This window comes from Triticum dicoccoides, chromosome 3B, assembly GCF_002162155.2.
Source record: "Triticum dicoccoides isolate Atlit2015 ecotype Zavitan chromosome 3B, WEW_v2.0, whole genome shotgun sequence".
Classification (NCBI taxonomy): domain Eukaryota; kingdom Viridiplantae; phylum Streptophyta; class Magnoliopsida; order Poales; family Poaceae; genus Triticum; species Triticum dicoccoides.
The window spans coordinates 862,847,297-862,853,296 of NC_041385.1; positions in this window are offsets into that span (position 1 = coordinate 862,847,297).

Here is a 6,000-nt window from a genome sequence, read left to right on the forward strand (position 1 = left end):
TTCCTGATCTCATCAGGTCGGGCAGGAATCCTCGAGAAGCGATGATGCTGACTCGATCCTCCCAAACATCTCTAGGACTGCCTGCCCCTTCAACGAGGAGCTTCGCCCTCCACCGGCGCTCCCCCACCCCCCTGGCGAGGAGCTTATCCCTTCGTCGCCAACGACGTCCCCACACTCCTTCGACTAGGAGCTCCCCCCCCCAGCCAAATTAATTGTGAGCACCATCTCTTCCTCTCGCTTCTTAAGTTCTTTGTTTGTTCGGGCTTCCTAGGTCTGCCGTCGGCCAAATGATGATGTTGATCTTCCACGGGATTATAGTTTCCATAAGATGATTTCAACCGGGGGCGGGAGGGGGGGTGGGGCTCTTCCCTGGGAATGGCTCCCCTAGAATCCAAATTAAGCCTTTGGGATTTTATTCCTAACTGCGCATACCCTCCTATGACCTGGGCTTAGCCCGTTTAGGATTTTTTTCCCCATTTTGTTCTGGTTTGCTTCAATCCTAAACCTCCCCGTTTTATTCTAACAGTGACAACCAACTGGAAAACGTCACATCATGCGATTACGTATTTCTTTTATTCGTTTTTCTCATCCTCAACTTGTAATAACAATAAAAAAGAACACTATGATTTTTTTTCTGTGTTTCTATGGTTGTTTTTACTCGATTTCTTTTTCTGTTGCCCTTTTCATTTTTCCTCTTCCTTTTTAAAGTGCGTGAACTTTTTCCTTTTTCACGAACTTTTTCCAAATTTGGAAAAACAAATTGAGTTTTTTGCTAACATTCTAGCGAAACTTTTCCAAAAGCAATGCACTTTTTTCAACTCCATGAGTTTTGTTTTAAAAATCTATAAAAAAATTCAAATTCAATGCACTTTTCTCAAATTTTATAAACATTCTTAAAATTTTATGAAAATGGTCGATGAACTTTTTTATAAATTGATGAATTTTTTTCAAAATCGTTGAATATTTTTTCATATCGATCAACTTTTTTTGAATTTGTGAACATTTTTCGAAATCTTGCGAGCTTTTTAAAAATCCATGAATGCCATTAAATCCGTGAAGATTTTTCCATTTTTAGGAACTTTTTCAAATTGCTAAACTTTTCAAACCTTTAAAATGTTGTTTTTATCCTCAAACAACGACCAGTACAGAAGAGAAGAAAATCGGGCGAACAAATTTTTTGAAGCGAAATGAGCGAAAAGAGGAAGTAGAAGAGAGCAACTACAGATATAAGGCACCATTTTGCATATCCGGAATATTTTATTTGTCTCAACCTAATTATTAACGGTCCTACCACTCTTACTCAAAACTATCATTGTTAGTAATCTAATTATTAAATCTAAGGTCAACCATAGCGGGTTTTTTTCTTACGTAGTAAGATTCTACATCCTAACTTCGACTTTCAACTCGTTCCAAATAAACTGTTGCTACCGTGCCTGTTTTCGTCTCTATTAAAATTGTACTGGGTGGGTTATACAAAATCCTTTTGGAAATTCATAGCTTTCTTGATTGGTCGCCGGTCAGTAAATAGGTCAGTACATGATGAGTGGACTGAATGAATGTATGCAGGCGACCTATGAATGTGTGGACTGAATGAATGTGGACAACTAGCTATGAATGTGCTGGACTGAATTCTTGGTTGTCAGGAGCGTGCACGCTGTCGATCCCCTTTTCGGACTTTCTATCTCCCTCTACTTGTGATGGAGCGCCATGCAAATCATACCTGTTGTCCAGCTTCCGCTCCCTATCGGTGGCCTTGGTCAAATTGTGCTTGGTCGCTATTGCAAGTTTTCTGCCAGGGACAGTGGAATTTTTCCAAATCGGATTTAAGGTGCGAAGTGCCCAAGGAAATGCTCTTTAGAAAATTCGCAAGACAAGCTTTACCGCCACATAACACCGGTTCAACTAGGGGCGACTGCGGTTTAGGTTCGCGCTACCAAAAGGAAGAAGAAAATGAGGTAAAATTGTGCTGACATGAGTTGCACCGGCAGTGAAGTACCGAAGAGGATAAAAAGCGTGTACTAACAAGTTTCTGTCAGCAATGGTTTTTTAATCATCCTTTGATCTTCCGGTGATGTTTTCTCTGTTCAGAATAGTTGAGGCATGCAAGTTGCTGCTTGTGGACTGAATGTGTGTCTGTCAAGTGAAAGTGCAGAGAATTTCAAAACTGATTTTCAAGCTTCAAAGTTGGGACAACTCTTACTGCTACAGAATACTGAGCGAGCTATCGAGGCAACATAGATAACATGGCATTCGTATGCACCATAGGAGTGTGTGTCACTGGTATACCATGAGAGACCTACTCCCGTATACCGAGTGCACTAAAATTCAGATATGATATGTCGTCAGACGCAGGCAGAGATACATACAATTTTGAGGTTCTCAAAGACCTGCATGGCAACATATTCAAGAATTACAATTGCTCCTTCTTTTGGCACAATGACATAAAGTCATATGGGTGCGCGCCAGTTAACAAATAGACTATATATGGCGCTTAAGGCACCAAATAGGACTTGGGTTAAGGCAGATTGGTCCTGTATGATGCTTGTTTGCGTCATATAGGGCGCATGACGCACATGCTGCAGTCAGTACACTTCCTGCCCAAATTCCATGTAGCATCTCGTTTACTTCCCCAAGCGCACCCAGTTTGGTTTTACTGAATTTCTTTGGTTATCACAGATTATGTTGTTTTCTAGAACGCTTTTCGCTTGCTGTAAAAAGATCATTCTTTAGAGAAAAAATTATGAAGACCTCTTTAAATGAAAATTTCAAAAACTAAGTGAACATTTATATTTTCTATAGCACACTTCTGTAAAAGAAAATCAATGTGTAAAAATGTTCATCCAACACTAAAAAAGTCCACCGTATTTTAAAAAAGTTTGCTGTCTATTAGAAAATGTTCTCCAGGCTTAAAAATAGTTCATCCTGTATTCCAGAGATGTTTAACGTGCATGTGAAAATGTATAGCATTTACTAAAAATAGTCCACCATGTTGAAAAAAAGTGTTCACTTTATATTGTGCAATGTTCATTGGGCAACTTCACCATTTATTTAAACAATATTCATTATGAATTAAAAACTGTTCGCCCGGCTTTCAAACATATTCACAATGTACTTTCTTCACAAATACTCATATGCAACAAAAGACCAATTTGTTTTTACTAATAAAAAGGGATAAAAGGGGGTAAGAAACAAATAAAAAACGCAAAAAGTAAACAATGGAAAATTAAAAAGAAGAAGAAAATGAAAACCAAAAAGAAGAAAATAATAAAATAAATGACTAATATGGATCAAAGCAAAAACCAAATAACGAAGGAAAACATAATGAAGTAAGCAGTAGAAGAAAAATAAAACTACTATAGAAAACGAAAAAGGAAAATGTGGAGCAAAACATAGTTACAACAAAAAAATACCAAAAATGAAAAACAAAACACTCAAAAATAACTCCACACACATAAAAAAATATTGAACAATTTCAAATAACCCCACTCACCAGCCGGTCTCACCCACGAAACGTGTACCTACGCATTTGGCCTGGCATAATGGACAAGCTCTAAAGGGAGGCATCTAACATTACGGGGAGGCGACAATGGGAGGTAGCCGAAGGTGAGGGGATAACATGGTCGAGGGAGGGTGGCCGCGGAGACAGGAACCCTAGCCTGTCACGGTTGGGACTGGGGAAAGCGAATGGAAAAGAGAGATTGGGTGGAAGGAAGATGACAGTCGGGGCGTGATTTTTCTTGGAGGCAATAGTGGGAGCGTGAAGTAAAAAAACCTACAGGAGAGCAAAAAAAACCCTGCTAGCCCACTTGGCACAGCCTGTCGGTGTACATGCGCTCAGACCTGGCCTTGCAGCTTCAAGGGAAAGGACATGCAAATGAATGCATGGGCACGTCCTATATGGCGCTTACTGCAACAAATAGTAGAGGATTCGCACAGGGGTAGCTGACCTGGGCTGGTCCATCTGCGTGACGCGCAGTTAAAAATCAACAAAAATCGCTTGCCCGGCCTTGCAGCTTCAAGGGAAAGGACATTTAGACGAATGCCTGGGGACATCCTATATGGCGCCTACTGCGGCTAGCTGACCAGGGCCGGTCCATTTGCGTGACGCGCGGTTAAAAATCAAGAAAAACCACTAACCCTGGCTGGGAATCAAACACATGATCTGCCGCAGACACTCAAGCGTCGCTAGACGTTCCGACTAGAGGACTTATGTTGACGATCTACAACGTGTCTTCTAAAGAAACGAACATCAGGCCAAAACACAAAAGAGCAACTTACAAATATTTCCAAAAATGTGATTTAATGGGTTCTCGAACACATGACCTTTCGTAATGGAACAACGTCACTTTTTTGTAGTTCATAGATTTGTTGATTAAAAATGGCAGCTCACTGATTTTTTAATCTCGAATGTGATTTTCTTCTGAGAAAACTATAATTTTTTGAAAAACAAAATTTTTCAGAAAAATAAATAAATTTATAAAGACTCAAACAGTTTTTGGAAATCCCAATTTTTTTTTAAAAAAAGAACAATGTTGAGAGTGGGAACTTTTTGGAAATAAATGGGAAAACATTTTGAAACACGAAAAAAATTCAAAAAGTCAGACATTGTTTTTGAAACATGAACATTTTATAAAATTCCCAAACAATTTTCAAATTTGAGAACAAATTGTGAAAACATGACATTTATTAATTTGTGAACAAAATTTGAAAAGGAGAACATTTTATAAATTTTCTGGATGTTTTTTGAAATTTGAACAAATTTTTCAAATGATAATATTTTTTGAAAATTCTTGAACAGTTCTCAAAACAGGAAGATTTTTTAAATTGTGAAAATTAATATATTCTTAATATTTTTTGAAACTGTGAATAAATTTTGAAAACAAGATTTTTCTTAAAGTCATGTACTTTTTCGAAACACGAATATTTCTTGCCATTTTGAACAAAATTTGAAAATTTTATTTTTATAAAAATTCCTGAACATTAAAAAAAACAATCTAATTAGTATTGAAAAATGGAAACATTTTATGAAATTCCTGAACAATTTTTTAAAAGTACTAATATTATTGAATGCTTGAACAATCTTTCAAATGCGACCGTTTAAAAAGAAATCATTGTTTTTAAGAGCATGAATTTTTTTATGTTTCCGAACAATTTTTGAAACATGAACTTAAAAAAAGAAATGAAACTTGAAAAATAGAAGGGAAACAAAACAAAGAGAAAGAAAACAAAGAGAAAAGAAACAAAACATAGAGAAAAGAAACATAAAAGGAAATGAAAAAGAAGAAAAATCAACAGAAAAATGATTTATTTATTTTTCAAAAAAAAACAAAAAGAAACAGGAGATGTGGTTCGGGGAACATTAAAAACCGGCTGGGAAACTCTAGAAGGTTCCCAAAACTAGAAACGTTGGAACATGCTAATGGGCCTACCCAGGTTACCGCGTGATCGCGAACTCTCTGTGAAACGTCGACCATTCGACATAGAATGCGTCGAATAGGATATTCCATATGCCTGTGCTAGTAAAGACTGTGTTGACCCGACAAACAATCATGGACAATCGCGTCATTACACCCCAGTGCATGATTTCGTGGGGGCTTATATACTTTAGTCCTCATTTGGTTGCAATGGATCCCGGGGAGAAGTTCCTAGGGGCCGACTTTACCCAGGCCACCCAAGGCGCCATTTGGTTGCCCACTATCGGGAGAGAGCCCCGCCCTTTCCACGGCTCTTCCCTGGGAGCGATTTCCTGATCTCATCAGGTCGGGCAGGAATCCTCGAGAAGCGATGATGCTGACTCGATCCTCCCAAACATCTCCGCGACTGCCTGCCCCTTCAACCAGGAGCTTCGCCCTCCACCGGCGCCCCCCACCCCCCTGGCGAGGAACTTATCCCTTCGTGGCCAATGATGCCCCCACACTCCTTCGACTAGGAGCTCCCCCCCCCCAAGCCAAATTAATGGTGAGCACCATCTCTTCCTCTCGCTTCTTAAGTTTTTTGTTT